This window comes from Mastomys coucha, unplaced genomic scaffold, assembly GCF_008632895.1.
Source record: "Mastomys coucha isolate ucsf_1 unplaced genomic scaffold, UCSF_Mcou_1 pScaffold22, whole genome shotgun sequence".
NCBI lineage: Eukaryota > Metazoa > Chordata > Mammalia > Rodentia > Muridae > Mastomys > Mastomys coucha.
Window position 1 is genome coordinate 64,551,855 of NW_022196905.1, and position 9,898 is coordinate 64,561,752.

The 9,898-nt window shown below is 36.1% G+C and overlaps 1 protein-coding gene and 2 long non-coding RNA genes across 8 annotated transcripts in view; 2 read left to right on the forward strand and 1 right to left on the reverse strand.

Moving 5' to 3' along the window:
- Window positions 1-9,898, forward strand: part of Gabrb1 (gamma-aminobutyric acid type A receptor beta1 subunit) — a 432,240-nt gene that overhangs the window by 19,351 nt on the left and 402,991 nt on the right. The gene's annotated exons all lie outside the window — the stretch shown is intronic.
- LOC116071174 overlaps window positions 1-9,898 on the reverse strand; it is an 89,320-nt gene that overhangs the window by 18,232 nt on the left and 61,190 nt on the right. For all 3 annotated transcript variants that reach the window (XR_004110747.1, XR_004110746.1, XR_004110748.1), the window contains one exon: window positions 233-431. This is a non-coding gene — a long non-coding RNA (uncharacterized LOC116071174). The remainder of the gene's footprint in view (window positions 1-232; window positions 432-9,898) is intronic.
- LOC116071173 overlaps window positions 1-9,898 on the forward strand; it is a 57,977-nt gene that overhangs the window by 12,667 nt on the left and 35,412 nt on the right. The gene's annotated exons all lie outside the window — the stretch shown is intronic.

Sequence of the window (9,898 nt, forward strand, 5' to 3'; positions counted from 1 at the left end):
ACTTGCCCACAGACAAGATTTTTTTCACATTTTTTCTCTGATTTCCACCAGAATTAATGGCACATACCAAGCTTACTGTAGTCCTGGCTCCCAGTTTTATCTTCTGTTGTCTTCTCTGAACCTATCAACAAGATTTTGTCTGTGCAAGTTTTACTGAGCTCACAGTGTGCCTTCAGATACACTTACCAGAGCTGCTTAAGTGAAGAATTCAGGAGCAAAATTTTAAACTCACCACAGGCACAGATCTTGTTGTTAGCCTTTGTTGTCTATGGAAATTCTTCTGTTTTCATCTGTGCCTTCCACCTTTCTGCTTGATCCTTCACCTTCCTCTTTTACTCTCACTGATGGATCTTTCAGGCAGTGCATCCAGTCAATTGTAGATTAGCATTCAGAACATCCAGTGAATCCACATTTAACTTCATTTATCTGTCCTGGGGGAAACAAAAAATGCAGTGTACTACCTTTGTTCCTGAGAATTAAGCCCTCTCCTTCCAAGTGTATTCCATGTGCCCAAGGCTTAGATTGGAATGAATAGGTAGTTCATAAATAACTGATATGATGACATGAAGATTCATAATGAAAAGGTGAATTGAGGAGGTAAATCAAAGTGGCAAAAGAATCCTGTGTTGAGATATTCAGAGAAGGCAATAGAAGATAAAACTGGGAGCTAGGGCTATAGTAAGCTTGGTATGGCCCATTAATTCTGGTGGAAATCAGAGAAAAAAAATGTAAGAAGCAGAGAGGAATGGACACAGACAGGGTTTCATTAGGGCCTTAAGATTGGAATTCATGATATATTTACTGGACCATGTTATTGGAAGCGATTTATTGGGATAAAATAAGGACAGTGTTACCAAATAGAAAGACACGAGAGACTGAAGGAGCTGAACTAAGATGTAGTTTCTGCAAAGGTATAACCAATCGCAAGGGCATCTCTTGGGATAGTACAATCCTTCAGAATGACCTGAAACGCACAGACATTCAGTATTCTTTGACATTTATTCCTACAACTAAACATGAGTCATTCCTGTGGCTTAGGCTGTCTCTGGGAAGAAAGCATTACTGTGTGTGATGAACACCTATTCAGCTGGAGGGTACAGTCTTAGTGATGGAATCACCAACAAGCAGCAGCTACCACTGTAGGCAGCTAGAGATCTTGGGTTCTAGGTTCTTAAAGGAGAAACAGCTCTGTCCTTAAAACTGTAGATTCAGAAACACAGCTGACAAACCTGGAACACTGCAGTTCCCTCGGAGTTCTAGAAATTAGACTCCTACTATTTACTGACAACTTCTTATGCATTAGTTTTGTGTCTTGCTAAGCTCTAAACACCTTGAGTTCTGGAATCATATTTTATTATTATTTTATACTGAAGGAATTTCTTCATATTGATTAATGCTAGGGTGCTGAGGCGGGAGAGGGTGGGTGGGGGAGCACCCTCAGGGGAAACGTGGGAGGGGATAGAAATTTAACTGGGAAGGGAGATAACATTTGAAATGTAAATAAATAAAATAATAAAAAAAAAAAGACTTCCCATACATAGGCTTAAAGTATAGTTCAATTCATAGAGTGCTTGCCTTGTATGATTGAAGCTTTGGATTTGATTTAGATTATCATACAAACCCAGTGGGAAAACATACAGTGGTATAATTCCAGCACTCAGGAAATAGAGGCAAATGAATCAAAAGTTTAAGGTCACCCTCTATGACATAGCAAGATTGAGGTTAGCCTGAGGCAAATGAGATCCTGTCTTAAAACAAAAACAAAACAAAAACAAACAAAAGACAAAAAACTTCACAATGTTATACAGAAACAATGAGAAAACTTTTCTTCATTTGAGATATAAATTATTCTTGATTTAATGACTTTACTGGTCATTTACTGGTCCATACACATATAAAAGGGTGCTTGAGTATACAAGTTATGCTTATCTTAAAGAGGGAGGAGCTTGAAAACCGAGACAGAGAAGATAAGGGAGAGAGAGCATGTCTACACCACATTGAGTCTGGAAACTTCAGCAATCACTCAGTGGCAGGCTGCAGGATGGCTTGTGTTTCACGCTGCCTGCTGACTCCCCATACTCTCCTGGATGAGTCCCCAGAGCCCTCTTGGATGTTTTCTTTCTCATACACTGCTTAGTTGTGCTTTGATGTGCCGTGGTTTTCGGAAGAGCAATAGGTGTAGGTACAGTACCTGAGGACTGTGAAAAATCCTGAGTGAATTCAGCCTCTGATTTTTGAGATATGAAAAGCATAGAAAAATGTAGTTTTGCTTTTAGAAGTGTTAGCTAGACAATATGTTTAAAAGTTTTAAAATTACAATTTATACCTGATATAGTAATATAAAAGTGGTTCCGTTTTTTTTCATATACAGTGATAAACTTAAACTATGACATGGACAACTAGAGTCATCATTTTTTCAACTAAAGGGTGGTGTGAGGGCATTTCCTAATGTGTATTTAATGTCTTTTTTAACCAACATGTTTTTAAATTAACCAAGACTTAGGAGGACTCTCTTTTACACCTCTATAACTAAAAAATATTTAATTATTTATAGAATAAAGGTGATATACATGTGTGTGTGTTTGTGTGTGTGTGTGTGTGTGTGTGTGTGTGTGTGTGTGTGTGTGTGTATGTGTCTGTAGCATACAATTTGGAACCTAGAAGGTTTAGAAGAACTTCAAAATGTTTGGAAATAATGGTTAACCTAAAATGGAGAAAATAATTTCAGAGTGGCAAATTTAATTATAGGTTGGAATTAAATGTCCTCGGTTAATGCATCTGTTTGTTGAGCTGAGATTGAAAGCACTCAGTAGTAGACTTTTTAATGACCTGTCATGGTATAGAAGACACTCAAGTGGTAACTGAGCAGATTCCATTTACACAAGCATGCACTTTGTATAAGAAATGTTCAGAATATTAATTGCATGCCCCAAATGGGATGACTTATTTTTTTGCTAATCTGAAGTTAAAAGGGACTCACCAAAGCAGAATCAGAGATGTAGAAAGAAAGACAAAATATGATCACAGGGTTGGACTATGTTACTAGACACTGAAGGACACATTTTGTACAGGCCTGAAATCCATTACTACTTAAAGATCAGTAATTCTTGCACAAATGAAAGTAGTCTTTCATTTACACTGTCTCATAGCTAGCCTTTGTCTCTTGGTCTGTTTTAGATGCCTAGTGTTTTCAAATTCTATACCTATTCTTCTATTAAAAGAAAAATAAGCTTGCCTTAGGCTGAATATGAATCATCATATGCATTCTCAGGATAAGATTTAGATTATGTCTTTTTTATTGGATATTTTATTTATTTACATTTCAAATGTTATCCCCCTTCCTGGTCCACCCTAAAACCCTCTATTCCATCCTCCATCCCCCTGCTTCTATGAGGGTGTTTCCCATCCCCACCCTCCCCCACACTCCTGCCTCCCTGCCCCGGCATTCCCCTACACTGGATCATCTTCACAGGTCCAAGGACCTCTCCTTCCATTGATGCCTGACAATGCTATCCTCTGCTACATATGCAGTTGGAGCCATGGACCCCTCCATGTGTACTCTTTGGTTGGTATTTTAGTCCTTGAGAGCTCTGAAGGACATTATAAGTCTTTTAAAGGGAATTTTTATCTTATAAACTTCAAAAAGTTAAGAACAATAGGTTATTTGTGTGTGTGTGTGTGTTGTGCACATGCATGTGTGTGCAGGTGTTCATATATATGTGTGTATATGTATATGCATATATATGAATACATGTATATTTGTGTGCATACATATGAACTATCTTATATAAATATGAAATATCTTATATAACAAAATATATGCTATTGAGTATAACAAAAAAGAACTGACCAATTTATTTATAACACTGATCAATTTATTATGTACCTTTTACACCTACCGTTTCATCTAAATTCTAGCTCTAGTCCTATCCTTTTCTATGGAGAAAAGAAAATAATAGTCATAGCTTTTTATTCCAAGTCCTACTCTCAATGAAATTGGAAAAGGGTTAAATTTCAAAAGAATAAAATCAAAGAAAAAATAGTAATAGCCATTATCTCAATGGTCCATGAAATAAACTCTAAAGAAAAAAATTCATGAGCTCTTTTTCAGTGTTCTTTTTTGTAAGACACTATCTCCAAGCTGTCTTAAACTTGAGCCCTCCCTCAGTGTCAGAACTTCATTTGCGTCTGCTAGAGTAACAGATGCTGTGTTTCTCAGAACTTTACATCAGAGTCTGTATTTGGTCTTCTCTGACCCCCACATTTCAGGTGGCTGCAAAGGAAGTTGTGTGTTGAGTTGTCTATGAAGACAGACAATAGTAACCAATCTCTGTCTTACCATATTTATCGTTTATATCAAATATAGTCAAGGAAGAAAAAGAGAAGCACGCACAAAATTGGACAGGTTTGTTGTGAATCTGAGCCCTGAAGACTTAAGACTAGTGATGAATTGAAGGAATGAATGTTGCTATGTAGATTATCTCACAGGAACACAGGACAGGGATTGGGACAATTTGAGCTGTCTTAGCAGTATGATCTTTATCAACTCTACACTGACTGAGATAAACCAAGAAGGCAAATGGAGAAGAGAAGGCAGGAATAGTTGGAAAATAACTTGTGAGACCATGAGGTTTGATCTTAGAGAACAGATTTACATTTCTAATTTTCTATGTGCAACCATAATTAGGCATAGAGGCAAAATGATATGAAGAATCTGGGGTTTTTCTCATTGAGTCCCTAATGGATCCTCGAATCCCATGAGAAAGGATGTGATTTTTGTTATGATGCTGGCACACTAATTCTTCTGTTAGTTTTATGTTATGGACTTTGTCTTGGGGATTTTGTGGGACTTCTAACAGTGGGAGGAAGTGTATCTCTAATTCTTTGGCCTGCTTTTAGGACTCTTTTCTCCTATTGGGCTATCTTGTCTCATTTCAGTAACAGGGCTTTTCTCTTGTTTTATTGCATCTTGTTCTGTCCTGTTTGGCTGTCATCTTTTGAAAGCCTGCTCCTTTCTGTTGGAGTAAAGGAAGGAGAGTGGACCAGAGGACATAGAAGGTGGGGGGAAGCTGGGAGGAGTGAAGGGTGGAAAAACTGTGGTAGAGATGTACTATATGAGAGAAGAATCTATATTCAGTAAGAAAAAAAGAAAAACTTTCAGTTTTTGAGATTTTTATAGAATGTGATCCCTCGAGTTAGGGTTAGTATTACTTTTGTCATTTAATGTATGTTCTGGGATGCTGAAGTTAAATAAAGTAAAGTATTAAATGTGACACTCTCATACAAAATACTAAGCCTTCAGAAAGAGCCAGACTCATTATTTCTACCATATTTAGTGCTTAGGCTCAACGTGCCAATTTGCTACTGTATAAAACAACTCAACTGGTATATTCTTCTGAAAAAGTATCCTTCCCATACATATGGGTGTGACGTGTGCTTACTTGAAACATTGAGCTGCTTCTGAGGACATGTACATAGTAAATGTACTTATTGCAATCTGTCACCATCTCCTTTCTCATTGTGCCTCACTACATCATAACAAACTCACCAGAATAAACCCACATTCCCCCTCATTTGTTAAGAGGAATTGGAAGTGAGTCTAAGTACACACTCAAGAGGAAAAAATGTTCTCTGTGGAAAAGTAAGGTTATGATTTAATAATAGTCCAAATTATCAAAGTGAAATTACCAAAAGTTAATGATCACTACAAGTCTTTTTATTATTAGTATTGCTGTTTTACAGTAGTACACCTAACAGTGACCTTAACCAGAATCTCAAGGACAAATGTACATATATGCAAGGTTATATATGTTTCTTGTAGAAAATGATGATGGTATTGTGACAAATAGGTAAAAGAGGGATAAAAGGTAAAGGCAAACAGGAGAGCAGAAACAGGAGGCCACACAATCCACAGCCCAGCATTTAACAGTGATACACAATAGTTATCAACCAGCCTCTGAAGAGAATGCACACAGCTTACCCATGAGGGACTGCTGACTCACTTGAAGTACAGTTTTATATAGAGCCTATGAAGTCAAAGAAGACCAAGGTTTCATGGGATGCTTCATGGTGCCTGAACTTTCTATTTAGAGAACAAAGCATTCATTTCTGTGCAGATGGGTCCTTTCTCTTTCAAAAACCTATTCATCGCTGACCTGCATGTAGCAGCAGGTTCATTGAACAAATCGGCCAGGAGAATCTGTTGTGGAAATATCTATGTGGTTTTATTAGTGGAAATCATGCTTGACTAAACAACCTGAGTTCTCTCAGGCATGCACAGATCTTTTGAGAGAGAAAAAAAAAAAAACACGTCCCTTGTATACAAGGAATTACCAGCAGAAACAATCTGATTAGACACAGAGAAGGCCAAATAATAATAATAATAATAATAATAATAATAGTAATAATAATAATAATAATAATAATACTGTATGAACTATGAGGTGTGCCACTGGAGGTTCGCTCAAAATATTGGCTGTTTGTCCACCCAATGTGTTGAGATAAATAATTTACAGGTCATGTGGAAGCTTGCATTACAAAAGAATAAAGGAAAAATAAAACTTTTAACGTATTTCAAAGAGCCCCTTAGATTTCCATGGTTGCATTTGTGTGCAATACATGACCAAGAGAGCTGACAGTAGACTGAGGTTCTGTAGTTGTTTTATGTGTGCAGTTCCTAACAAGGATTTACTAAAATAATCAAAAACTAATCATATTCCATCGTCTTTGAAACCTTGTTCTGCTTTAATGTAGAACATTATTTATTATTATTATTATTATTATTATTATTATTATTATTATTGTCAAATCCAGTAGACATAAAGCTTCTCTCATAGAAAAAGTGCAATAGGGTTTGCAGGAGAAAATTGGGTTTAAAGTAAATGGAATAAATGGTATGTTTTCTCTTTGGCACACAAATAGAAAATGTGATATCTACTAAGGATGACTTAATACTGATGTTCATATTACTAACTGGTCAGTTACCTTGTATGTTGTATCTAGTAAAACAATAACAATTTTGGACCTGAATCTCATTTATCCTAGAGGAAAGTACTAATTCAGTCAACATAAATGTCCCTCTTTTCTGTGTGCACAGAAAAACTGAGGAGGCATTGCTATGAGCTATTGACCTTAGGGTTAAGTTCTAGATGTGGAAGGTTTAACAATCACATCCTTATCTTTCAGCAGTCTAGCTTTCCTCAGCTGTTGATAACCTGGTGCAAAACTGTATTTGACACCTTTACATTTACTATGTGAAATCTGATATTTTATTCTACCCTTACATTTACTTTGTGGAATCTGATATCTTCTGCTGAGACAAAATGGTTTGATGTCTATATTTAGCATGAAAAGTTCCTTTATACTTCTCTGCTCTTTATATCTAAAGAATAATGAGAATCCTATACCTTGGGTGTTTTTAATACCAGATATTGTTTATAATTATAAAGATATTTTGAGGGCACATGAAAATCTCTGAAAAATATTTTAAAATTCTATGACAAATAGGATGCACAGCATGCAAAACCCAATGTCAAAATGAGTTATGAAAAGCTATGTCTTACCATGTTGTGTGCATTGTAGATCATTTTTGTGATACATAATTTTTCTCCTCATAATCTCCAAACACTAACTGGCCAATTTTCGAAACATCTAGTTCGGTATTGAACTATATTAGGGATTGCCAATAATAAAGATGATCATTTTCAAATCCAGCATTTCGAAACTAAACATTATAAAAGTATCCAAATATGAAATTATTCCACTGGTCTCTTCTCCTACCTTGTTCTTCTTCTAAATAAAAACGATTAAATGATAAATCTTTAGGACTAATCCCCCAGGAAATGGATTGTAAGCTTTTTATATTGTTTACTATTAATGGATTCAATTGACCTACTTCAAAGACTACCAGTGATCCACAAAAGGGAATTTTCTAATATATACTTTACTATGTGGAAGTCCCTGAATGGTGGGTGTATCATAGAACAATACAGAGAAAGTAAAAGGATTGGGGTAGACAGGCACGTCAGACTGTAAGTGGGAGACTCTTAAAATGCTAACCATTGTTGAAGTGAGCTGTATGCCCTAAGTGAGGGGAAGAACAAAAACCCAGGCAATATTTCGGCCTTCTAGAGGATGGCCTCCATAATAGCAGAATCACCATTGAGATTTTGTGCCTCTGCATTGATAAATATATTTCTCCACTGAATTAAGTATCATGTATTATGGACAATTACAGTAAATACAAGCAAATAATTCAAAGGACAATTTCCACTTGTTTAGAAAATAGATCAAGAAAATTACTTTTTTTTTTTTCTTTTTTATTGAGTACACGTCCAAACTCAGTGTAGTCTTCCTTGGAATAAATATCACACTCACTACCTTAAAGGCTTTCCTCCTCTAAGAGCCCTGTTCTGCAAAAGGCAGATTGTTGGGCTGATCTTAGTAGATTAGTAGATTCAAAACCCCAGCCAGTTTTCAGTATGGGAACAGAACTAAAAATGAGTCGTAGAAGCTAAACAAGAAAGATGATAGCTCAAGATAAATGCAAATAAAATGTTGATTGACTCTTACCACCTCATCACTGTTTTCATAACATTATTCATGGTTGGGTGAATAAATCCAATTTTTATTTATCTTCAACGTTTTGCTCTTAAAATAAGTGTCCTGCAATATACATTTTTAAATTTCATGTTAAAGGATCAATATGTCATCGTGATTTAATGATACACATTATTTAATCTTACATTTCATCAACATGAAACCTAAACTTACAAAAATTGTTATCCAATCAATTTATTTACAAATATTTTGCTGGGGACACAGTAATGTTTAATATACTTTCCTATTTTCCAAAAGGCTTTGACTGTGATTTGAATCTCCTTTTGGCTTGGAAATATGCACACATATAGCTGACCCATGAGGTTTTCTCAGTGAAAATATGATTTTAAAAAGATTTTTTTATTCCATTCTTTTTAAGGAAGTTAAGGAAGGTTAATCATATGCATTTTTTATTGGATTATTCATCTCTTCTGTGGAAGTTGATCAAAGCTCTGGTGATTCGTATAGGAGAAATGAAGTTACTGCGACTCTGAAGCAGTTGTTTCCTTAGTAAGTCTACTGGGAAAATAGTCTCTTGCCATGCTACTGAGTGGATCGTCTGTAATTACCAAAACAGTGTTTTGAGGAAAAGACTGAAAGAACTGAAGAACCTAGTAAAGCAAATGAGTAAAGCCAAGTCCTAGAGCCTTTGCTGCATGCTGAAACACACTACAGAGAGTCACATCAGTGAGCATAGCCGATGTCTCATCTTCAAAGCAACCCCTCTGGGTGATAGCCTTAGAATTTAATTCATCACCCCACACTTCTCCCCTCTGAAATGCTCATCAGGCTGTGACTGCCTTGTAAGGACTCACATTTGATCCATCTTTTGGTGTGTTCTGTTTTTCCTCAGGTGAATTGATTACATGAGCCTTGTTTCAGTTTAGTGCCTTTCAACCCTCAAATGGTAACATCCATTTTTATTTTACATCCCTACATTGAATTCTGCATTCAGTAATAATGACAGATATGGTGCTGCCAAGATACATCAAAATCATATTTATCTTCCTCTTGGAGATCTTATTGTATTATTTAGCATTATGAGGCCTTTTAGGTTTTGCTGCTTTGAACATCTTTGGGACCTAAAGTCCTAGCAAGCCCATTTCCAATCTGATGTGACACAGCTGATAGCTTTTGAACTGCATCATGTTAAGGGCACTTGTAAGCCATTTATACCAAATTCCACTAAGAACAGAGCTGATACCAGACAGGCTCATTTTCTCAAAAGGGTTTTTCCAGTCCTGAGCTATTCCCATCAGATTTTCAATGACTCCTTCAGGTCAAGCTTGTAGCAAAGTCT